The 26,535-nt window shown below is 39.6% G+C and overlaps 1 protein-coding gene and 2 long non-coding RNA genes across 6 annotated transcripts in view; 2 read left to right on the top strand and 1 right to left on the bottom strand.

Annotated features, from left to right (window-relative positions):
• LOC147762850 (ankyrin repeat domain-containing protein 17-like) overlaps positions 1 to 26,535 on the top strand; it is a 52,588-nt gene that overhangs the window by 16,000 nt on the left and 10,053 nt on the right. The gene's annotated exons all lie outside the window — the stretch shown is intronic.
• Positions 9,370 to 25,673, bottom strand: LOC147762851 (uncharacterized). Of its 4 annotated transcripts, XR_015333492.1 has the most exons (4): positions 25,383 to 25,673; positions 24,948 to 25,024; positions 10,822 to 10,913; positions 9,370 to 10,417 (listed from the first exon to the last, which is right to left on the bottom strand). It is a non-coding gene; the product is annotated as an uncharacterized LOC147762851 (long non-coding RNA). The 4 variants fall into 4 exon arrangements; XR_015333491.1 differs by lacking the exon at positions 24,948 to 25,024 and having other exon boundaries at positions 25,383 to 25,669; XR_015333493.1 differs by lacking the exons at positions 24,948 to 25,024; positions 25,383 to 25,673 and adding an exon at positions 12,117 to 12,649.
• LOC147762852 (uncharacterized) lies at positions 12,766 to 15,621 on the top strand. Its single transcript, XR_015333494.1, has 3 exons — positions 12,766 to 12,951; positions 14,379 to 14,471; positions 14,880 to 15,621. It is a non-coding gene; the product is annotated as an uncharacterized LOC147762852 (long non-coding RNA).

Below are 26,535 nucleotides of genomic sequence, written 5' to 3'. Positions count from 1 at the left end.
ATGAAATTGACCAGCATGGGTTACATTAGACAGAGGCCAAGACTGAGGCGGTGTTACAGGCACTGAGGCCTACCAATGTAACTGAGTTGCGCTCATTTCTAGGCATGGTGAATTACTATGCGAGATTTTTGCCAGATTTGTCAGCGGTGCTGTACCCGTTACATCAGTTGCTTGAAAAGGGAGTCGAGTGGAGTTGGACCTCGAAATGCAATGATGTTTTTGAAAGGGTTAAACACATGATGACCTCCGAGGAGGTACTCGCTCATTATGACCCAGAAAAGGCAATTCGGATTGCTTTGTGATGCTTCACCCTACAGATTAGGGTGCGTTTTGTCTCATGTAATGGACGATGGCTCCGAGAGGCCAATCGCGGTCTTTGACGCAGACAGAGAGAAAGTATTCTTAAATACAGTCATATGGCAACTGGCTGCGCGTAGGAAGATATTCAGAACGGAGCGCGTGCGCTGATATATATATGCGTATGTCCGTTTCATCCAGGTAATGTACACTCAAGAATCATAAGTCAAAGGATTATATTGGCATTTTGAAGCCAGTCTTTAGCTCTTTCGTCTAACGACTTAAGTGAGTCCAACCCTGGACACTGATGCAGCTGACAGGTCTCTACGATGTGGTTGGCTGTCTGTAGGGGGGCACCACACTCGCATGCTGGAGACTGACAGAGCCCCCATTCAAACATGTTAGCACAGAAACGGCCATGACCTGTTCTGATGCGGTTCAGTCGAGTCCATGATAGGCGATCCAGCTCATGTCCAGATGGTCGGGTGCTCACTTCAGGAATGAAGTCACGCAGTCTGCCATTTTGAAGGGCATCCCATTCCCCCTGCCATTTTACCATTCCCCATGTCTCTGCTGATATTTCATTTTTGCTCTCTTCTAACTTTCGGAAGTATGGCATCAGTGGAGCTCATGAGGAAAGCCTGGTAAATTCCTCATCTTGACGGAGTCGCTGGAACAATCTACAATAGCTCATGTGCTCTGTTGGCCAGTTGGAGACAGCGCTGATCTCGTCTGATGTCTGGGGGAAGTATGCTGCTTAGCACCGGGAGATATGGTTTTGGTGTTGATCTCAAACATCTTGTGATAAGCCTCATGCTGTTGTTTAGGGCTGCATCAATTGTCTTTGTATGGCTACTCCTGCACCACACAGGGGCGCAATATTCTGCAATGGAGTAAGCCAGGGCAAGGGAAGTAGTTCTCAGGGTGGGAAAGTTTGCCCCCCAGGTAGTTCCTGCCAGCCTCTTCAAGAGGGTGTTTCTCGCTCCAACCTTTGCAGCAACCTTGTTGATGTGAGCCCTGTAGTTGAGGCTCCGATCCAATGTGATGCCAAGGTACTTCGGAAACTTTTCAAAAGGTATGACGGTGTCACCACATCTCACTTCAAGTTCCTTGTTACTAAGTTTATTGGCCAGATGGAATAGGCTGCTGACTGTCTTGGTCTTGTTCATATTTAGCCTCCAATCACTAAAGTACTGATCAGTGTCTGTTAGATCCTGACTGAGTATATCATTGAGACCAGATATTGAGGTTCCAGAGGTCATGAAGGCGATGTCATCAGCATAGATGTACTTTTCACTAACTGTTTTAGGTAAGTCAGAGGTGTAGATGTTGAAAAGTATTGGTGCTACCACAGACCCTTGAGGTACACCATTTTTCAAGAATTTCTTTTTGGTCCTCGACTCCCCAATATGCAGTCTGAAGCTGCGGTTTGTTATCATTTGGAGGATCATACGAGTCATGTGCCTACTTGGTATACACTGGAGGAGCTTCAATGCCAACCCTCGATGCCATACTGTGTCATATGCTGCGGATAGGTCTACTACACCCTGAGCTTCAGAGATAACTTGACACTAACCTCTTCACTATAGCCTATCTTCATCGTGTCAAGTTACCTCTGACGAAAATAGTTTGACCTAGTTTATATAAGCCAATCGAATCCAAGTTTCAAAAATTTTCACCAAAGTTTGGTGAAAACGCTGATTGGTTGACCGTCAATCGGCAATCCTCGGCTGATTCCGCAAGCTCCATACTAACAACAAAGTTATTGTCGAGTGCGGAGACATCCGAGTAGTTCCGAGTGCATAACCGTACATAGCGTCTCCTACGAGTGACTGCGTGAAATAATGTGTTAAGTTATCTCTTGATTCTTTGCAAAATATGAGTATATCGGAATTGAAACCAGAGCAGTTTGAGGCCCTGCATCATTATCTACTGAGGGATGATGTATTTTGCGTGCTGCCCACAGGTTACGGCAAGTCCCTGATATTCAGCCTTATCTTTGATTGGTCCGGATTTGAACAAAGCGCGCTTTGACTCGTTCGCGTTCATTGGCTAGATCGTTCAATGAGTCATTGAGTGCGGGCTTTAAATTTGATTGGTGGGCAGCGGAGGCAATCGAATGTGGTGAGAGGTAACTTGACACGATGAAGATAGGCTATAGTGAAGAGGTTAGTGTCAAGTTATCTCTGAAGCTCAGGGTGGTCTACTAGGACCACTCCAGCCTTTTCCTTCCGTTGAAAGGCATCTTCAATGTCTTGGGTAAGTCGAGCTGCCTGGTCTAGTGTTGAGAAACCCTTTCGGAAGCCTGCCTGCTCATGTGGGAGTACCTCATCCACTATTGGATAGATTCTATTGAGCAAGAGCCTTTCCATGAGCTTGAAGCCAATTGTAAGTAGGCTGATTGGTCTATAGCTTTTTGGGTCGTCTGCAGGCTAACCAGGCTTAAAGATTCCTATGACCTTGGCCGTACGCCAGACTTTTGGACTTTTGATGTCAGCAATGCACTTTGAGTAAAAGTACTTTAGCCACTCCACTGTCTTCTCTGGAAGATGGGCATAGAACTCTGGGTGAAGTGAGTCTGGTCCTGGGGCTTTCCCTAGTTTAAGGGCTTGAATGGCAGTCCTTAGCTCATCGGTAAAAAAGTCATGGCATAAGTCTTGGTCTGCTGTGGGACAGTTCCAGGCCTCTTTGAGTTCTCTGTTGACCTTAGATATGAACTTCTTATTTGGAGCAGGAAACTTCCCATTTTCAATGAGACACTTTGCAATATGATTAGCTTTGACTGGTGGATTTGGTTCAAAGTGTTTGACATTTCCTGTCAAACGGTTCACCGTACGCCAAGCTTTCCGACTAGAGTGGGTAAAGTCTATATCTTCCACAGTCTGTGTCCACTTAATCCTGCGTGTTTCATCAAGGTGGTCAAGGAGCTGCTTAGCTTAATTGTCCATTTCATCAGCCTTAGTGGCCTGGTCGAAACAGTTTGCCAAATTTTCACATGCATCGTCCCATCCTGGTACATAGTTCTTTCGATGACCTCTTGGTATGGATGCTTTCGCAGCTCCCAAGACCGCACTGATAAAGGCAGAGTTAGCAGTATTAATGTCCTTGTTCTCAATGTCTGGAAGAGTGGTGTTGTTCAGTTTTGCTTTGTAGGTGTTCCAATCTGCTTTGCAGAAGTTCCATCTAGGCTGGTCAGAGGTGATGGTAGGTTTCACGATGGCTGGATGTGTTATCACTGATGGTCTATGCTGGGAATTGGGGAACCTGCCGATGACTGTTCTTTCAGCGTTTACTTGACCGTTGGTAGTGATGAAAGCTAGGTCTGGGTTTGAACCTGTTCCCCATCGACGAGATGTGAAGGAGCAAGGTTGTTTGCTGTCATAAAGCAAGGTAAGACAGAGGCTAGACGACCAGTGGGCAAGGTTTTCACCGTCCTGGCTGTTCTTCTTGTATCCCCATTCCGTGTGCTGACTATTGAAATCACCAGCGTAAATGCAAGGGTGCTGGAAGGCTGGTAGGTACGTGAAGGGTGTTGGTGGAGGCTTGTAGACGTTGACCACAGTGGTTCCCCCGATAGCCACAGCAATCCATTGGAGGTCGCTGTTTTGCGAGGTGTCCATGGTGGCAAAGTTCAGCCCAGCTCTGACTAGGGTAGCGATACCATGGTGGGCATGGTGTATGACTGCTGCAAATGATACCCATAGATCTTGATGTCAGAGTCTTTGGTGGAATGGGTTTCCTGCAAGAGGAGGATTTGAGCTGAATTTTCGTGAGTTATGTGTTGAATGACTTCACACTTGGCTTTGGTTAGTCCTTCAACGTTCAGCTGAAGAATGCTTGGTCCACATCTATCTTGAAAGATTCGATGGGCCATGGTGATTTTTGAGTAACGATACTTGGATGATCGTGACGTGTGAGAGATCTTAGCCATTGGAGCGTTTCCAGGGATCACCACGGGGAGGCGTCTCTCTCGATCCCCAGCGCTGAGATGACGTCGTGGTTGAAATTTTGTAAATTTCGTAACCAGCGCAGAAATTAAAAAATTGTACTTTGTTACCTCTGTAGGTGCTTATGAAAAATTGAGACATAGTAGCAGAGTTTATCACGCGTCTGTAAGTGTGCAATTTACCCAGATCAAAGTGAAATGAAGGAAATATAACTCGACAAAGTCGGCCAACATGCCGATTTTTATCCATAGCAACACCGTAACATTTTGAGATATCTCATTTCACAGAGAGTGTGCACCTTATTCAAGTCGATAGAAGATGATTTTTAATACGCAAAATAAACCTACTAAGTTTCATCAAAATTTATTCTGGCAGCTTTTTTGCCAGCTGTTGAAGTGCGTTTTTGACCCTATTCCGCTAGATGTCAGTCATATTCTGACTTCATTTTTTCCAATACAGAAGCAAGTGAAGGTCTGCTGACTTTTTTAAATATCGAATTCGAAGTCCTTTTTAATATCGAAGTCCTCTTTAATGTATATCACTTTCAGGCTTCTATTTGTATGTGTAACAAAAAGTATCGCTAATTTAATTGTGGTTTGATTATTGTTGAGAAGCTTGCGGTACAGATAAAATAAGAAAACTGTTTTCTCTCATCCCATCTGCCATAAACAGGTTATAAGCATGCCAGAAAACATATTGGCATATACAGGCAGAAAAGCTCCTCATCTGTGAATTCTGAAATAATGAGAAATAAAGAAGCTGACAATAATTGTAATGAAATTAATAACAATAAAGAAAAGAGCTAACTAAGCAATTTTAGAATACGCTGAGGTACATCATATTGGTACATGGCAAACCCATATGTCATTGAAATGATAGTTAAAACTAAACATCATGATGCATGAATTGCGTTTTACTCTAGAAGGCCTGCTTTACAAACGTTATCATGAACCAGAAATACCTTTGTTAAATGTTTGTCATCCTTTTCTGTTCTAGAGTTAAGCTACAACCCGCAGTAGATCCACAATCATACGCCTCTCTCACTTCTTTACACGTGTTATGTAGGTCAACATATAATCTCCTGCATAAATGATATTAGATTACGTAAATCCAAACCCTTTTCCTAAGGTAAGGGCTTTCAAAAAATGATAAATTCTCATTAATAAAATCATACAAAAGTGGTCCAACTTTCCAAATGCATATCCACAAGCACATGTTGCCTTTTGCATATCATGCATATCAAGAATAGGTGAAGGTCGTTCATAAAAATACTCACTGAAACTAGTTCAAACTGGATGTGTGCGATTCAGCATCGATTTCAGGTTAGTTTCAATTAAATGTGAATAAAAAATGTAACCTTAAACGGTTTTTGGATAGAAAAAATTCATAGTTTGGCAGAGGTATCGAGAAGTGCCATTTTTTTCAAAATTTTTGTTGAATGTTGGATTAGGGAACCGTGTGACCATACTAGAGAGTATGCAAACTATTCCCTTCAAAATCATAAACTTTGGATGATATTTTAACTCATATCTAAAAATGAAAAAAAAATCAGGCTTGCAACTTTTTTTCTAGCAATCATGAACCCCTACGAGAGTCATTTTGGGATCGATTTTTTTTTTTCAAAAATTCAAAATCGTGAACTTATTTCATTTAAATTTATGGATGTTTCAGTAATCCTTTGATGTCATGAGTAAGAGCATGAACTTTTCTTATTATCTTTACAAAATCACAACTCAAAAATCCCTGGTTTGTTTTTAAAAGTATTTTATTTGCAAGGTACGGTTTTTCACGTCAGCCATCGCAGATGTCCAGAAACGGCGTTACTTCGTGACGCGGACTCGCTGAAAAGTTTCAAATAACCGCCATGACGTTACGTTTTTCAGCCAGTTGCCATATGACTGAAATAGATCGTGAAGCTCTTGCTATAGTGTGGGGGGTGAAGAAATTTCATACATACCTCTATGGCAGACATTTCATGTTGTTGACGGATCATCGACCTTTGGTGTCAATTTTTCATCCAGAAAGGGGTGTGTCAGTCACAACGGCAGGAAGAATGCAGCGATTTGCATTGTTTTTGTCTGATTATGATTATGACATTGTGTACAGAAACACAAGTAGTCATGGGAACGCTGATTGTTTGTCTCGGCTACCAATGTCTGGTGGTTAGTTGGAGACAGAAGATGACAGCACTGATTTGCTGTACTTGCTTCAAATTGAAAACCTGCCGGTTACTAGTGATTGTGTTCGTAGGGAAACCGGACGTGACCCTATAATGGCACGTGTATGTGAAAACACAATGCACGGATGGAAAGCGTGCGTGAAACCAGAAGACGGAGAAATGTATCCATTTTACACTCGTAGAGAAGAGCTGTCGATGAACAGCGGTTGTCTGTTATGGGGTATACGTGTCGTTATCCCAGCAAAACTGAGAGGGTATATTCTCAGGGAGTAACATGCTAGGCATGTAGGAGTTGTGAAAATGAAGGCTCTGGCAAGAAGCCTGGTGTGGTGGCCAAACATTGATTCTGATATAGAGAAAATCACGAAGTCGTGTGAAGGGTGCCGTGAGCACAAGGTGTAAAATACCACTTCGGGTATTTTATAATTGATATAAATAATTAATTAAAATAATATTCATATCCTAAGATAAGCTTAGAAGGGGGCAGTCAATAGACATTCAGGAATGATCGTGACCGGGGCACATGGCACGAGATAAAATTTAGATGCCTTTGAAGGCTAGGGCGGATAATGATGATCCAGGGAACACGGTGACTGAGTTGTGGTAGAGCCTGAGACAAAGGGACTGCGCTCAGTCAAGTGTTATTTCTTCCTGGTTATTAAAATTCCTGAATGATCTATAAAGGCTGCCCTGTTTTAAGGTTATTTCATATCGTATTTTGGCTCTGGCGATATCATTATACATTTTGGACTGACCGTTACTATGTAGAAGAAAACTCTGTATATTTTCCAAAAGACAGTATTAAATTTCCATTTGTGTCGAATGAGAATCTTGTTCGTTTTATTGGATCAGCTGGGCGCACAACACTAAGGCCCAAGAACCGGCGCGTTATCTAAAGTAACATTATTTTCACGTAAAGTCTGACTGACGAAGTTTGGGACTTAACAAAACGTTCCCCAGCGGCAACTCCGATTCACCCTTGGGAATGGCCTGGTAGACCATGGGAGCGCATACACGTGTATTTTGCAGGCCCATTTTTGAACTCGATGTTTCTGATTGTGGTAGACGCGCATTCGAAATGGACTGAAGTGGTACCGATGCGAGAGACCACAGCCGGAAAGACCATCGAGGTCATGCGCGAGATATTTTCATGTAACGGAGTACCCAATGTCTTGTTCAGTGACAATGGGCGGCAATTCTCCTCAGAGGAGTTTGCCGATTTTATAAAGGTGAACGGCATTAAACATGTGAAGAGTGCACCGTATCACCCAAGCTCGAATGGGCTAGCTGAGCGCTTTGTGCAGTCTTTTAAGGCCGCTATGAAGGCTATAGTCGGAAGGAAAATGAACCGATGAGAAATGCATACAGAAATGCACCCCATGCCACAACAGGTGAAACTCCCGCACACCTGTTTTTAGGTCGGAAATTACAGTCTCGTTTAGACTTAATCAAACCTAGCATTGACCAACGCGTTCGAAACAAACAGGTGGACGTGGCGAGTCGCAGATCGAGTGTGCTGCGTGACTTTAAGCCCGGACGACATGTGGATGTTGGCGATTACCGTGCGAGCGCTTATGCAAAGTGGGTTCCGGGGGTTATTACTGAGAAAACCGGACCAGTGTCATATCGAGTACAGGTAGAAAATGGTACTTGGCGCAGGCATGTTGATCAAATACATGATTCCGTGGGACGAAATAAGGAAACGCACTCTTAAAATGTGCCCCAGTCGGTGTGGGAGAATAGTTATTCAGGGGGTCAGACTCGTGAATTGTGTTTCCAAGATAATCAGTCTCCACAAACTAAAGGTGAACAGGAAGTTATGCAGTCCAGCACTGATCAAATCAATAATAGAAAAAGCTAGGTGATAACAGGTGCTCTTCCACGTAAAAACCCCAGACGTAATGCAGGCTCACCTAAATCAAGGAGTTATAACATTACACGCAAGCCTCTCTATTGTCCGATGTCTGTTACGGTGGGCGGAGCTAGCTATAGGGGGCCTCCTGTCTCAAGGTTTCGTCTGGGTCGCTCTCCTCCGCTTGGAGATTGATTTTATATGCGTTATTTCGCGTTAGAATTCGAGATCAGTAGTGTCAAAGCGGCGCTGTATGCTGACGATTTTTTTACAGGTAGTTTTATGTCTCCTTGATCTAAGTTGATGTAAGAATTAGGATATGTCCGCGTTAGTAATGTAACAGACTCAAGTGTGATGTTTGAAATTTGGCCGATGATGGCCGCTTTTATTGGAAGTCACATTAATAAAAAGAAATAAAGCGTATTACTGATAAACATTGAATAATGTTGATAGATGATATAAACTTAGTGTGCGCCAGAAGTATCAACATTTAAATTATAATTCCAGACAAATAGTGCACACATTTCAAATTGTGGGGTTGCAAAGAGGCCATAAACGTTTGACTACGCCAAACTTCCCTATTTGGCCGATGTGCTGGGAGGGAACGATATCATAGAAAGCGATTATAAGGTGGTGACTGAGGATGGTCGCCATGAGTTTTTTTGAGTCGGTGATAGATGGCTTTTCTTTTGCACAACACAGTGAAAAATCACCAAGGATAAGTCAAAAGAAAACGTCCCAACTGTGGTTTGTGAAAATGACATTCAAGTGAACGTCTCACTGCCAAAGAACATAATATTAATACATAAACGTTTGGACCCTCCTGCCCTTGGGTCCCATAAACATATACATTGAGACAGTGCCTAAGCTTTGTGGTAGGTATTAAATTTCTTTAAGTATTTTTTTCTCTCACTCGGTATAATTTTAATATCATAATGCATTAAAGTGAAATTTTAATCAAAGGTTGAGGCAATGCCACGACATGTCAGTTTACTAAATACTCGTTATAAATTTCTTTATCTTGGAAATCTCCCTTTTTTTCAGGATTTCACACACTAACACTTCATATTTGTCGGTAAAGTAGTACACAGTGCTAAACATTTAGAATAATTTTTATTCATTCATAAATATATTTATGTACAAAATATATCAGAAATTTTAGTATTAACTGAGCTCTTTAAAGTGAAACAAATAAAGAAGAGAATTTTGAATTTCAAACTATTATTTACTATATTAACTTAAAATATCTTTTAAGTCAACTCTATACTCAAGCATCATGATAGTAGCATCTGTGAGTAAAACCATTTTATTATATCAATAGAAGAACAAAAACAAAATTTTACACATAAGCAGTAATTAATTAAGTCATAAGAATGATTAAGTTGCTATAGTTTTTCAGTTTTATGCAGTCTATGTTGACATTTATTTCAACCGTGCAAATAGAAATAATTATATATATTTTTTTATCTGACTTGCTATGATACCAGTCTGTGCCAGATACTATTTAGTATAGGTTTTAGTCTCTCATAACCCTTAGTAGGGTGGGTTTTATCTATTTAAAACGTGAGACGTTAATAAAATTATTATTATTACTATTCCACTCACAGGCCAGCAAGGTCTGAGAATCTAATGGGCTGAATGAAAAAAAAAACCCTAGAAGATAAAGTGGCTAATTCTTACAAATAGGATAAAAAACATGGGATTTTCAAAAGGTTATTATAAATCAAGACAACACTTAGTATTAAAGAACATTTATAAAATGAACTGGAGTACATGTTACAGCTGAAAAAATTAACTGGGCCAGTAAGTGACTGCTTTAAAGAAATTTCACTGAAACAGTCCAAATTTAACTGGCAATCAACTAGACTGTTATACCATGGCACTCAACAAATTATATATAGGTTTTGATTTTTTTTCCACGTGACAGTAACATAAAATTTATGTCAACTTTTGAAATGTATAGAGTCAGTGAGGTGACTGAAAATATTTTAAAATGTCATGAAGGAGCACTATTAATTTAATGCAATCTCTGTTGGCCACTCTTTTCCAGTTTCTTCTCCAAAAAGGACAACTCAAGTGAGAATTTCTTCAGGGCCTTTTCTTCTGCCTGCCAATGCCATGCCACTCAGAAAAGAGAGAAACCTGTATGTTAGAAAAAAAACATAATAATAGCACTATGAACTACAAGTATCCATGTAGACATTATGGAATTACGCAGTGAAGTTTAATGTGTATTGTTATGACTTGACTGAAATAATGTTCACCACATACATGAACAATTTACAACAAAATTTATAAAGAATATCAAGATTCATGATCACAAGCTAATAACCCCAAGAAATTGAAAGAAATTGTACTTATTACAAGAAATTATTTAAATCCACCCTGGTTCCTACTCTTCTGACAGGACATAAAGGGGATTTCAGAGAGGCTGATTGCTAAAAGGAAAATGCCCAAGGTTGTTGTATTTTGAAAAATAATTAAAAAGAGTACTGTTGTTAGTGAATGTTTAATGCATCGTAGGCATTATGACAAAAGTAACTTACCCCAGACACGCTGACCTCTTTTTTCATTGACATTTTTTCACTTTTTCCAGACTGACCATAATTCATATATTCAATGCAGCCTTCTCCCATATCTATAATAGAAGAAAAAAACTTGAGTAATGTTAAGATAAGCATGTAAAATTCATTATCAATTTTGAGAGAATTTCTGTTTTAACACTGCAAGATGAAATATTTAATTTCAAGTAATGAATAAACCTTAATAGAGTTCTATTCTTTTGTATCCACCAAGGCAAAGCTTCTTTCTTAAAATGAACTGAAACATCCAAGCTTGCCACCTAGCATGCCAAAGTATTGAAGTGTAATTAAAGTAGAGAAGCAAGTACCCCTTAATTATAGAGGTGTCTTACACAATAAGGTGTGTCTTACACACCTTGACTCAAAGGGAGCTGTGTAGTGAGATAACAGGTAAAATAATTGGTGGAGCCTAGGTGAACTTAAAACCTTAAGACTTTAAATTAAGAAGCACCAGGATTCATGTGTGTTCTTTTTTCAAAGGTTTAATATGAATTAAAACATATATATGTAAAAAGAAGACTAAATAAGTTTAAAATAACTATACCAAAGACACTGTGAAGTCAAACTTCCCGTTAGACCGCCATGATGGAAAATGCTGGGTGGAGGCAAAACTTTTCCAGACAAAATAACTGAGCACCTTACTTTAACAACAAAGATACTACTCCAAAGCCACCCACCATGGTGAGAAGAAAAATGATGACCAACTGTCATGATAAGTCTTCTTAGTTTTAAACACGAAAAAGGTAAAGGCAAAAATGGTACATTTACCCATAACACTAAAGTAAAAAATTGTTATTCTGAACAAAACAGGTTATTTTTTTCAAGAAATATTGGAGCAATACCCATGCAATATATACCAAGCCACGACCAAGATGTTCAAGAATCTAAACACACCAAAATCTTTTATAATCACGCATTTGAAAAGTGCAAAAAACGTTCAGGCTTTTGGCCGTAACGAGCGTAACACTTTTTGATCCGGACTCGTGAAAATTGTCCCTTGTCGTATTCAAGCTACACCACATGTAAAATCGAAAAAACCAACAATACTGCTCAAGAAAATGTATTGCACACACACCAATTAGTTAAATTGTATGACTGTCATGTGACACAAGTATCAAAAACAGGCCTTCCCAACTACCAGACTCGGCACCTACGGGTCCAGAATAAACCGGTATATCTGATCACACTATCCGTTTTCAAGGTGTGTGTCAGATCGCATAAAAGAGTATCATACCCTATCACAAATTCTGTACGCCTACCTGTCATCCGGGTATCGCGCCTCGTTTTCGTCAAGTAGGAGTCGTATGAATACAACAGACGACTCCCTCAATCAGGGGGTGGAAACGCGCTACTTATATGATTAAGACGAGCCGAGCCGTCAGTACCGGTTATTGTTTTGTGACCTTGAGGAGCAATTGGATTTGGTCGTTGCGGCACGCATGAACAGTAGTTGAACTTCCACACCTGGGTCTTTTGTTTTTGACAACTGTTCACTCGTCATCGAGGCGCTTGTTCAAGACTACAGGCTGATATCTACTAGTACTACCAGTGGCTTCATTAGTAACGTTCCCACAATACTTAAGTTTTCTGTCCGTGCGTACAAACCCTGAAAAAGGACAGCCTCGCTGACGAGAACAATGGACGTTTCTCACCCCTCTCTAGGATTACCCCTGCCCTCAATCTCGTCCATCCCGGTAGTCATGAAAATATTTAAAACCCCCGACAGAATATGCTTCCGCTATCAAAATTAGGTCTACTTTTCTAAATTAATATATAAGTTTGCAAGTTCTTATTTACAAAACATCATTGGCTATGTCCGAACAAGGAGTTATAACAGAAGGAGATTACACGCGTGGGGGCGGAGCCCGTATTACGGTCTCTCATTGGTCGGAATGAATAGAACCCAGAGAACAATGGATGCCTATCTCTGTTACGCTTAATTGCTACTCTCGTTTAAATCTCGTTTGTTAGTATCTGTGCCTTCGTCTGTTGATTTTTGAGGACAGAAACAGAAACGGAGTCCCAAGTTTCTAAAAAATGAGAGAAATACAGAATTTATATGATATTACGTTGGACAAGGTTTTCAAAAAACAGGTAAGTGCTTTTAAATGCATAACTACACGAAATATGAAGATAAATTGCAACTTTTATGTCGTAGGGTCTCACTGTGTAAGTGTCCAGCTACACGTTGATCTCGCGAGGTGGTGTGTGGAGAATAAATATTGCACGAAAAATATTTCCCACTCATAACAAGTGCCTATAAATATAGTATCAGATGAAGAAAGTTTGGTCTTTATACAGTTGCAATTGTTAAGTAATTTGTGGCAATAGCAAAGAATAAAACTTAGGTGCACTTTCAGTAGCCGAATAACAAGCAGATGCTTAAGCCGCCTTGTTAATATTTCGAAAAAAATTACTCCAAAAGACATTTTCCTCCTACTTTTTGAAACTTGTGTCACATGAAAGTCATAAAATTTAACTAATTGTTATGTGTGCAACACACTTGCTTGAGCAGTATTGTTTTTTTTTTTTTTGCGATTTTACATGTGGTCTAGCTTGGATACGACAATTGACAATTTTCAAGAGTTCCGATCAAAAAGTGTTACGCTTGTTACGGCCAAAAGCCTTACCGCTTTTTGTACTTTTCAAATGCAAGATTATAAAAAAATTTGGTGTGTTTAGATTCTTGAACATCTTGGTCGTGGCGTGGTATATATTGCATGGATACTGCTCCAATATTTCTTGAAAAAAATAACCCGATTTGTTCAGAATACCAATTTTTTACTCTAGTGTTATGGGTAAATGTACCATTTTGGCCTTTACCTTTTTCATGTCTAAATCTAAAAAGACTTATCATGACAGTTGGTCATCATTTTTCTTCCCACCATGGTGGGTGGCTTTGGAGTGGTAACTTTGTTGTTAAAGTAAAGTGTTCAGTTTTTTTGACTGGAAAATTTTGCCTCCACCCAGCATTTTCCATCATGGCGGTCTAACAGGAAGTTTGACTTCACAGTGTCTTTGGTATTAGTTATTTTTAACTTATTTAGTCTTCTTTTTACATATATATGTTTTAATTCATATTAAACCTTTGAAAAAAGAACACACATGAATCCTGGTGCTTCTTAATTTAAAGTCTTAAGGTTTTAAGTTCACCTAGGCTCCACCAATTACTTTACCTGTTATCTCACTACACATCTCTCTTTGAGTCCAGGTGTGTAAGACACACCTTATTGTGTAAGACACCTCTATAATTAAGGGGTACTTGCTTCTCTACTTAAATTATACTTCACTACTTTGGCATGTTAGGTGGCAAGCTTGGATGTTTCTGTTCATTTTAAGAAAGAAGCTTTGCCTTGGTGGTTACAAAAGAATAGAACTCTATTAAGGTTTATTCATTACTTGAAATTAAATATTTCATCTTATATTTCACCATTCATAGTGTTGAAACAGAAATTCTCTCAAAATTGATAATGAATTTGACATGCGTATCTTAACACTACTCAAGTTTTTTTCTATTATAGATATGGGAGAAGGCTGCATTGAATATATGAATTATGGTCAGGCTGGAAAAAATTAAAATATGTCAATGAAAAAAGGAGGTCAGTGTGTCTGGGGTAAGTTACTTTTGTCATAATGCCTAAGATGCATTAAACATTCACTAACAACAGTACCCTTTTTAATTTTTTTTTTTCAAAATACAACAACCTTGGGCATTTTCCTTTTAGCAACCAGCCTCTCTGAAATCCCCTTTTTGTCCTGTCAGAAGTGTAGGGACCAGGGCGGATTTAAATAATTTCTTGTAATAAGTACAATTTCTTTCAATTTCTTGGGGTTATTAGCTTGTGATCATGAATCTTGATGTTCTATGTAAATTTAGTTGTAAATTGTTCATTTATGTGGTGAACATTATTTCAGTCAAGTCATAACAAGACACATTAAACTTCACTGCATAATTCCATAATGTCTACATGGATACTAGTAGTTCATAATGCTATTATTATGTTTTTTTTTCTAACCTACAGGTTTCTCTCTTTTCTGAGTGGCATGGCATTAGCAAGGCAGAAGAAAAGGCCCTGAAGAAATTCTCACTTGAGTTGTCCTTTTTGGAGAAGAAACTGGATAAGACTGGCCAACAGAGATTGCATTAAATTAATAGTGCTCCTTTATGACATTTTAAAATATTTTCAGTCACCTAACTGACTCTATACATTGCAAAAGTGGACATAAATTTTATGTTACTGTTACGTGGAAAAAAATTCAAAACCTATATATAAATTGTTGAGTGCCATGGTATAACAGTCTACCTGATTGCCAGTGAAATTTCTGTTTCAGTGAAATTTCTTTAAAGATGTCACTTACTGCTTACTTACCAGTTAATTTTTTCAGCTGTTACATTTTATAAATGTTCTTACTAAGTGTTGTCTTGATCTATAATAACCTTTTGAAAATCCTATGTTTTTCATCCTATTTGTAAGAATTAACCACTTTATCTTCTAGGATTTTTTTTTCATTCGGCCCATTAGATTCTCAGACCTTGCTGGCCTGTAAGTGGAATAGTATCTGGCACAGACTGGTATCAGCAAGTCAGATAAAAAAGAATATAATTATTTCTATTTGCACGGTTGAAAAAAATGCCATCATAGACTGCATAAAACTGGAAAACTGTAGCAACTTAATCATTCTTATGACTTCATTTATTACTGCTTATGTGTAAAATTTTTGTTTTTGTTCTTCTATTGATATAATAAAATGGTTTTACTCACAGATGCTACTTTCATGAGTATAGAGTATAGAGTGCTTGAGTATAGAGTTGACTTAAAAGATATTTTAAGTTAATATAGTAAATAATAGTTTGAAATTCAATATTCTCATCTTTATTTGTTTCACTTTAAAGAGCTCAGTGAATACTAAAATTTCTGATATATTTTGTACATAAATATATTTATGAATGAATAAAAATTATTCTTAATGTATAGCACTGTGCACTTGTTTACCGACAAATATGAACAGTGTTAGTACGTGTCAAATAATCCTGAAAAAAAGGGAAATTTCCAAGAAAAAGAAATTTATAACGAGTATTCAGTAAACTGACGTGTCGTGGCATTGCCTCAACCTTGGACTAAAATTTTAATTAAATGCATTATAATATTAAAATTATACCGAGTGAGAGAAAAAATACTTTAAGAAATTTAAAACCAGACACAAAGCGTAGGCACTGTCACAATGTATATGTTTATGGGACCCAAGGGCAGGAGGGTCCAAACGTTAATGTATTAATATTATGTCCTTTGGCAGTGAGGACAGACGTTCACTTGAACGTCATTTTCACAAACCACAGTTGGGACGGGGTGTGCCTAATTACCGTCGACAACCGAGCACAACCGAGCACTACCGAACACTACCGTCCACAAGCACTAATTACCGTCCACAAGCAATAAATACCGCACACAAGCGTCCTCCCGTATGAAATAGTTGTAAAACCAACTAATAGTTAGAAATTTAGCATAAGATGGTGATTTATTGGAAAAACGGTCTCTGTACGTGTATAAATATAAGCCACATTTGTGCACTTTTAACAGCAGTAACGTTTTTTTAACAGCTTTTATCCAAGTGCAGCGACGCATTTTTATCTAATCTCAAAACCAAATTCTAAGTTTATTTATTTATTGTATTATTCTATTATTTTACTCTGTACATTGCTCCGAAAGGAAAATGATTTCCGAATTTTATAATTGGCTAAATTAACTCTTATCTTATTATATCTAAATGTGGTTATTTCAATAAATAAAAAGAATATTACGAATCCATAGTTTCACCCTACTTCGTTTTTAGAATGATTGAATGAAGGACGGTTATAAGCGTACATAAAGAATGTTTATATCTACTATGGATAGAATAGAACTTTTCCGGTAATTTAATATTCCACTTTAGTGGACCTTTTAAACATTCGCCGACTAGGCGCGCCTCCGGTATACTTTAAAGTAAAATTGAAATTCTAATTACCTTTGATCATTCAAAGACAGATAAGTTGATTGACGTAGGTCGGTCGCGTGCCAACGGTAAACGTTGAAGCAGAACTAAAATTCTAATTACCTTTTATCATCTGGAGGCAGATAAGTTGATTGGCGTTGGTCGACCGTGTGCCTCTGGTATATATATTTTTACTTGCCTTTGATCATCAAGGTACAGGTGAGGTGATTACAATCAGGGATAAGCCGGGTGCGTGCCTCCGGTAACTTTATGCTAATTACCTTTGATCAGCCGAGGACCAGCTTCGAGTTAAGTTAAAGTGATAACAATCAGGGGTTCGCCCGTCGCGTGCCCCCGGCAAACAGATCGTACTTACCTTTGATCATCTACGGACTGGTAAGATGATTTCAATCAGGGGTACCTCGGTCGTGAGCCAATGATGTTTGGAGCCAAGAGTGCTGAATACATAAAAAGCAAGTGTCCTCCGTTGGTTATCCATCATTCCAACCATGTCTGGAAAGCAAGACGGGCCGAGTATTCTTATCTTAGGAGACTCTCACATCAGGCGGTTGCGGGACGACCATTTGCGAGCCCCAGGTGAATGTAGACGACATATGGATCCTCAATTCTGTCTCCGCTCGGCGAAAGTTACCTTGTATGGTGTCGGAGGGTTGACGGCCGTGCACTTTGACCGTAGCCGTCAACACTTCGACATCATACGAAGAACCAAAGCTGATATTGTCTATATTCACTTAGGGGTGAATGATCTCCTGCCACCACGGCGTAGGAGCTCTAAGAAGAAAACTCTGGCACCTGAAGACCTGGCTCAGGTTCTCCTTCACCTGGCCAGGAGAGTGAAGGCATGCGGAGTAAGGCAGGTCATCGTTGGAGAGATACTTCCGCTATCTCCCGGGACAAATGAAAACGTTATGAAAGCGGTCAAGAAATGCAATACATTAGTCAAAGACGCTTTATTGCATGAAGAGGGTGTACGCTTTTGGAGTCACACGCGACTCAGGAGGCCCAACACTTCGTATTTTAAGGAGGATGGTCTTCGGGGAGCCCTTGTCTCTTCGAACTCTCAATTTTGAGGGTAATTTTCAAAGGCCCTTTTCAGGGCCACCAAATTTATCGAAAAGCTATACCAACTTGTTCAACAGTTAAAGCTCAAACGGACATACTAGGCATTCCTAGTAGACAGGCATTCAACTAGTCAGTAGGTTGGAACATATTGTAAGCCTTTCCTGAGATAAGTGGGTGGTCCTGAAAAGGACCGTTTATTGATTGTAGATGAGTCTTCATTGATCTGAGGCAACTTTTGGAGGCACCCTGGTACCACTGCCGGGTACTCTTAGTGATCTGCTTCCAATTTGGTAGGAGCCAGGTCGTATTACCAATCTGAGCTATCGTCCAGGGTCGTAGTGTCGCAGACTTTTCACATGGGCCGAATGTCAAATCTGAAAAGAACCCGCCCCCTAAACGCAGGCAACACAATCAAGGAATTGCTGAAAGATAATCCCTTCACTTATTAGTATCATTTAAAACCGATACCTGGTCAGAAATACCAAATATCAATTACTTCATAAAACTGGTCGTAGAGCCGCACTTATGCGTTTATTTTTATTATTATTGTAACTGCTAGGGTAACCCACCACGTAGCAGAAGGAAGAATATCTTTACACGTCTTTTTATTTAAACTGCTAGGGTAACCCACCACGTAGCAGAAAGAAGAATATCTTTACGCGTCTTTTTATTTAAACTGCTAGGGTAACCCACCACGTAGCAGAAAGAAAAATATCTTTACGCGTCTTTTTATTTAAACTGCTAGGGTAACCCACCACGTAGCAGAAGGAAGAATATCTTTACGCGTTTTTTTTATTTAAACTGCTAGGGTAACCCACCACGTAGCAGAAGGGGAAAAATCACTTTACGCGTTTATTTTATTTTATTCTATTCCAATTTATTTCATTCTGATTTATTTGATTTGATTTTGGAAACTGCTACCACGTAGCATAAGGAAAATATCATTTGGCGTTCTTTTTATTGAAACTGCTAAAGTAACCCATATCTTTTATCTCTTTTTCTTTCTATTTAAAACAGTCATCATTTTACGCGAGTTTGGTTTCATTTTTGCGGTTGGGCCCTTTCGCTTCTGCATCTCTTTCGCTGCCCTGGCTTTTTGGCTGTGGTGGGGGTGTTCGGTATTTTCAGCTTTCCATCTGTAGACACAATGGGATGAGTTCCGGGTGAGCTGGATCGATGTTGTATAAATTTTTTGTACAACATATTCTTTTGGGTGTCACTTTTTGTAGCCCACGCGGCATTCGCAACGCGAAATCTCTGCATCCACGGAGCTAGCTCAAAATTGCCACAACCATAAATTGCCCTCCTGGCATCGGCCGACTGCAGTTTCACTATTTGGTAAAGTTTGTCAACTAATTCGGGTAACCGTTGCGGCTTCCACTTTATGCTGAGTTTTAAAATATTGTTCATGGACTCACAGGCGTTGTTTGTCCATGAATACGGTACACATTTGTTATGTAAGGAAGGAATAAAAACTTTTTGGCGTAATTTTGGAACTAACCCGGAAAAGTAAGGTCCAAACGCCGGAGCCGAAGTTTCGTATTTGGTTTGTAAGTTTAAAACTTTGTTATCAAAGTCATACTCGTCTTCACTTATGAGAAGCCCCTGTCTTCCGAATACGTCCCTAACTATTTCTTGTTTTTCTCTATCGTGCACGTTTAACTGTGTGAGATGACGTCGCATATTTTCCTCCAAATGGCGCGAGCACAACAGGAACGTCGCGTTTGGAAAGCACATTTGCAACGCGTTCGTAAGCGCTTTCTCTTCGTTCGAACCAACAATTAGATTTGAAAAGGCCAAGGTGAACGCGCTATCGTTATTGTTTACGAGATCTTTACCTATTTTCGCCTGTAGATGAGAAAAAAAGCGTTGATACGTCTCAAATTCTCCGTCCCAATGTAAGAAAATTGGCCCTAAGAAAATGGGCGGTTGCTGCGTATTTTGTCGAATAAGTTTCGCGTTTTTGTACACAACTGTCGTGACGTAGCAGGCTCCAATATTAAAAGTTCTGTCAACTCCAATACAGCTGCTGGTCTTCCCTCCTGAGCATATAGCGCGTAACTCCTCTAACTGATCTTCTGTGTAAAGTATGATAGAAGGTGGCTTACATTGTTTCTTGCCGGTGGTTTTACTTTGGATTATTTCTTGAATCATTTCATGGTCCATCATCATGGATTGAATATGTTGAATGTCATCGGCGTTATTACGACGGTTTTGGTGGGGCATCTCGTTTCTATTACGCTGGTATTTTATATTTTGGACCTGCTTTAAGTCTCGCGGCGCGTTTTCGGGTTCTTCCGTTACCAACTTCGAATACACTTCCCTAGCTGGAGCATCCTTCACGAGTTCCTTAACGCGTCCTTTAAGCTGGTGTGGCACTTTGACATACTCACGTTTAGATTTTTTGACGTTGCCATGAACAGAAACAATTTGCGGCCAAGTCCCTACGTATTCAGCTATTGCCACAGAATCCGATAAGGGCCTTTTCTCTTTCACTGAATCGGGCACTTTTTCAAGCCAGGTGATTCTTCTCTTAAAGGCACTCTGTCTTTTTAAAGAAGAGTAATGGTGTTTCATGGTGAGGATTTCCCATGGCGATGGTTGAGGGACCAACGGTGTCCAGGCTTTTCGAACGATAGTTCCGTAACTTCCTTCTTTCTCAATGACGAATTTTAAACGTCCTTCTGTATGAATATAATGGCTCGACTTTGTAGAGGAACGCTTGCTATCCCATACCCCACAGTCATCTGTAAACTGACTCTTTGCCCCCCTTTCATGTCGTTTTCGATTGTCACTGTTGTTTACAACAAAATAGACGTTTTCTTTTATTCCACGCGGTATGTTGGATTCGACTTTCGGTGGGTCGCAAACTATACTTAACAGGGTTTCTGGTGTTTGAAATTTAGTAATGCTTATTCCAAGCATTTCTGGCAAGTCGCTTCCGCCTTCGGAGTTTGAATCGGGAGTAAAAACAAAATCGCCGTTTTCGTCGTCAGAAATATCTATGATGGAAACAATGTCGCCCTTTTCGTCGTCGGAAATATCTATGACGTCAGTGGGTGCCGAGTCGGTCTCTGGGGGGCTCATGGAGATGGAGGATGCGTCTTTACGTGGTCGCTTCTGAGGTGGTGTTTCAGGATCTTCAAGATCATGTACTGGGGAACTGATCTCCTTATTCGTACACTCAATAAGCGGAACGAAATGGTCCGTAGTCCAAATACCACTACCCTCGCCGGTGCCACCGCAACGGGACCACATAACAACTACTGGGGTCATGCAATTGTTTAACCGTAGCCTTGGCTGAAAGGTTTGTCCCATGCATCCCACTGCCGGATCGAGTAATCCGTTCATAGGAGGATAGACAGATGTTATTGGGCGACCGACAACAGAAGAAAGAGCGTGTATTGTCCATCCAGTGGATTCGTTCCCTTTGACACAATCCATTCGCGCGTCATTATAATCGGCATTCATGGCCTCCCAGTAATTGTCAGTGTGCTGTAGCTTATAGAACCGTTCATTTTCAAACATTTCCACACTGCAACGGACGCGAAGCTCATTTGCCAATCTCTCAGAACCACAAAGAGCAACAGAAACAGAATTGAACAAACAACTGCCGTCACCAGAGACGCGGATTGGTTTTCTACCTTTTGGGACGCCCCTACATAACACCAAAATGTCCACTGCAGTAGAATCTACTTTAAGGCCTTCACCAGCAGAGAAATGGTGAAGGCTGCCTTGAAAGTGAGTTGTACTTACCCCAAAAATCTTCATGAACATGCCTTCTTGTCGTACTGCTTCTTCAAGGTTATTTGGGGCAAAACCTTTAAGGCGTACCAGGGCTTGGTGAAAGTCATAATCTCCACCTGGGGCTGAATTACAACTTTTGCACCAATACCCTAGCCTACTTTGCCCCAAAGCCTTGAAATCTGCCTCTGTTAACCCCTGGCAATCTTTATGAAACCAGGAATTACAGGACTCGCATAATATGGACACCGTGTAGGCAGTGTTCTTCCTGCAATCGCCACATGGATATCTCTTAGGCATCTTTGCGGTAAAGATTTCGAATCACGGGTTCGTGGAATCACTCGGATGTATATTCAGGGAGCCAAAGCTATGAATGAAGGCAGGTACTGGATTGAGCGTGGCTTTTATAGGATTTTCAGACAAAAACATACGTAATGAAGCAAGATTAGGTTAAGCGTGGGCAGTCAACTTACCTGTCCATGCATAATCAAAGGTATTAAAAAAGAAATTGACAGGGGACACCTACTCTATACCCATGGCAACTGATCTTATCAGTAGTGTCACGCGTCAGCACAGGGGCAATCAACTTACCTGCCCATGCATAATCAAAGACATTTCAAAAGAAATTGACAGGGGACACCTACTCTTTACCCATGGCAACTGATCTTATCAGTATTGTGACACGTCAGCACAGGCTAGATCGTTTTGACACGTGGGATAAACAAGACATGCCACGGAACAACAGTTCCATTTTTTAATAAACTCAAAAAGCAAACGATGTGTATACGTTACAAAAGTTTTTGTCATACAATGTGTTACAGTGTATATAATTTTTCACGATTATGTATATATATACCTGCACCTACATGAATTAAGTACACATTATCAAGCATAAATCTTTTATTCTTTCTTTTATTATATCGATTAGTTTCCATAGCTTTATTAAGCAGTTTTATATAATTTCTATCGTATAATTCTTTGTATTTATGAATATTACATGCATTAATGTACAAAATGTGTAAAATACTTATTCTGAATTTTTTTTAGATGGGTCACAATCGAATAAATAATAATACTCATCTCCTATTGCCTTTCGTGACACTCCTTAACAGGTGGCACACGCTCTGTTTACGTGGTAACTGATAATATCAGCATCTTTTACAGGTGGCACACGCTCTGTTTACATGGTAACTGATATTATCAGCACCTTTTACAGGTGGCACACGCTGTTTGCAAGGTAACTGGTAACGTCAATTGTCGGCATCGTCTGTTTAGCTCGATCTGACACGGGTTAGAGAAAAAATATAGCCAAAAAATTATAATAATAAATAAATTGATCCTTTATGAAAATAAAGAATAAAGTATTTACGTGAATAAATAAGGCATAGACATCAAGCCTTAAACGTAAAAACATAAAAAGAAGGTCGTGACGTATTCATAATGAAAAAATTGAAGTATAGAATGAAATAAAAGATAAATTGAAACAAAGCTGTCAAATGCACGAACCAACATCAGTAATGGATCTGTTTAACGTCAGAAAGCTTCGGGTGAAAACTTTTAATTTCGTAAAACATCAGGTGAAATATTTTCATTTTGTTAAACCAATAACCTGCAGTTTTAAGGAAATTACAATAAAATCAATGAAAAAAATTATAAGCTTTTTATTGCAAAGACGTCTTATTAAACGTAAAATTTAGTGGTGGTTGGTGTGGATGCATATGTCGTCTAAATTCACTTGGGGCTCGCAAATGATCGTCCCACAATCGCTTGATGTGAGAGTCGCCAAGAGGAGAATACTCGGTCCGCCTTGCTTTCGACACACGGTTAGGGTGATGGATACACTTGCACTTGCTTTTAATATTCTGCACACTTAGGTTGCAATTATTATAATTGTCGCGCGACCGGCGTATCCCTGATTGACTTAAACTGTCCGTAGATGATCAAATACGACTAGAAATAAGTTTAGGGGAGGCATGCGACGGGCTGGCCTCGAAGGTAATCATAATTCTAATTGCACTTAAAAGTTTATCGGAGGAATGCGACTGGACGGCCCTGATTGCCAACAACTTACCGGACCTGGGATGATCAAAAGTAATAAGACTTTAAATCTTTCGTCAGGACAAGACACTTACTTTTATGAACATCTTACAAAATTTCAGATTATATTTTGGCTAATAAACAACATTTCAACAAGATCTTTACTCCCGTCCCAAAGTTTTCACATGTTAGAAAATGATCGAGGTTTTGACAGAAAAGTAACACCGACTATTGCTATTGCTATGCACATTTGTCGGACCTGAATTGTCAATAAACAATTGTTTTATTTCTCATCTGATATTGCTTGAAATAACCGCATTCAGTGCACTAATGTAGCTTTTACGCGTAACGATATGTATTACTGTATACTTATGAACGTTTTTCCCCTTTTTGCATTTTGGAAGCCTAGCATACAACAGTTAACATCGTTTAACGTAGTTTTCAATGCAACAAATGTGACAATTAAGTGAGGTCCTCCGTTTTGAAAACGTCTGCAGACCTGTTTTTTTTTTCAATAAAGCACCATCTTATGTTAAATTTCTAACTATTAGTTAATTTTACAACTATTTCATATGGGAGGACGCTTGTGTGCGGTATTTATTGCTTGTGGACGGTAATTAGTGCTTGTGGACGGTAGTGTTCGGTTGTGCTCGGTTGTCGACGGTAATTAGGTACACCGGTTGGGACGCTTCTTTTGACTTCTCCTTGGTGATTTTTCACCGGGTTGTGCCATAAAAAAGCCATCTATCACCGACTAAAAAAAGCTCATGGCGACCATCCTCAGTCACCACCTTATAATCGCTTTCTATGATATCGTTCCCTTCCAGCACATCGTCCAAATAATTACCTGTGAAAAAAATCGTCAGCATACAGCGGCGCTTTGACATTACTGATCTCGAATTCTAACGCGAAATAACGCATATGAAATTTATCTCCAAGCTGAGGAGAGCGACGCAGACGAAACCTTGAGACCGGAGGCCCCCCGTAGCTAGCTCCGCCCACCGTAACAGACATCGGACAATAGAAAGGCTTGCGTGTAATCTCCTTCTGTTATAACTCCTTGGTCCGAACCTAAATTTTATGTTAAAAATTGCGGTACTGTCAGATTTTAGCATAAACAGAGAAAATTGCAGCAGCGCATGAATCTAGATGAGATGCACTACTTTCCAACCCCGCTTAGGATCATTGCTATCACATCGCGCACCAGGCAAAATCGGTGTTGTGGCTGATACTCTGTAATGCGATCTGACACACACCTTGTAAACGGGCAGTGTGGTCTGATAAACCGCTTTTTTCTGGACCCGTAGGTGCCGAGTCTGGTAGTTGGGAAGGCCTGAAAAAGTAGGAGGAAAATGTCTTTTGGAGTTATTTTTTTTCGAAACATAAACAAGATGGCGGCTTATGCATCTGCTTGTTATTCGGCTACTGAAAGTGCACCTAAGTTTTATTCTATGCTATTGCCACAAATAACTAAACAATTACAACTGCATAAAGACCAAACTTTCTTCGTCTGATACTATATTTTTAAGCACTTGTTATGAGTGGGAAATATTTTTCGTGCAATATTTATTCTCCACACACCACCACGCGAGATCGACGTGGAGCTGGACACTTACACAGTGAGATCCCACGGCATAAAAGTTGCAATTTATCTTCATATTTCGAGTAGTTATGCATTTAAAAGCACTTACCTGTTTTTTGATAACCTTATCCAACGTTATATCCTCTGCACTCTGTAATTCTCTCATTTTGAGAAACTTTTGACTGCGTTTCTGTTTGTGTCCTCTCCAAACGACAGACGAAGGCACCTATTCTGACAAACGAGATTTAAACGAGAGTAACAGAAAGCGTAACAGAGATAGGAACCCATTGTTCTCTGGGTTCTATTCATTCCGACCAATGAGAGACCGTAATACGGGCTCTGCCCCCACGCGTGTAATCTCCTTCTGTTATAACTCCTTGCCTAAATGGTTAAATGATTATGTTCAGTTTAAGTACTAGTAGAGATATGTGATTTAAAATGATTGTCATAGTCAGTTGAATTTAAATTAAATCTTCGTTGTTTTGTGAGAAGTGTTTTGTTTTCTTATGGAAATGTTTAAGATTCAAATGGCCCAATGAAACGAGGCCCCATTGTATTGAAGAGAACATAACGTATACTGTATGTGATGGTATGATCATTAATTTATATGTTTTTTTATGTCTATGTATACATATATAAAGAAAAATTTGTTGGTAACAGTTGTGATTTGTGGCACCTCACATTTCAGTGGGGAGGACTGTTATGTATGGGACTTATTTGTGTGGCACGACTCACTGCGCATTGATCTGTACTCGTAAACTGAATAATAAAGTTAGTTCCAAGAAATGCATTGACTGGTGTGGACGTTATTTCTCAGAGGCTCAGACACATACGTAACAGTGCCTCACAGTCTTTTACTGCTGAAACTTATAACCTATGGTTTTAGAAGTAAACTGCACTCTTTCTTGGCCTCTTATCTGAACAACAGGAAAATCGGAATGCGCATAAACGGTACCCTTTCAAAGGTCTCTGAGACAAACTTCATCAATACCAGTGTTCCACAAGGAAGTATACTCGGCCCGCTTCTATTTCTTCTGTATATAAACGACCTACCTGATGGTCTTATCTCGCACTGCTTCATATATGCAGATGATACTTCGATTTTTTCTCCCGTCTACCCGAAACAGGAAAGCTCATGACATTCTCCAGTCTGATATCTCATACCTTGAAGCATGGTCAGTGAAGTGGAAATTATTTTTTAAAAAAGTGCAATGAAGTGATTTTTACTACGAAAAAAAATGTAGAAAAGTACAGTCCACTTA

This window comes from Lingula anatina, chromosome 3 (assembly GCF_051362555.1).
Source record: "Lingula anatina isolate TDL-2025a chromosome 3, LinAna3.0, whole genome shotgun sequence".
NCBI classification, from domain to species: domain Eukaryota; kingdom Metazoa; phylum Brachiopoda; class Lingulata; order Lingulida; family Lingulidae; genus Lingula; species Lingula anatina.
This window is presented reverse-complemented; position numbering and strand designations above follow the sequence as displayed.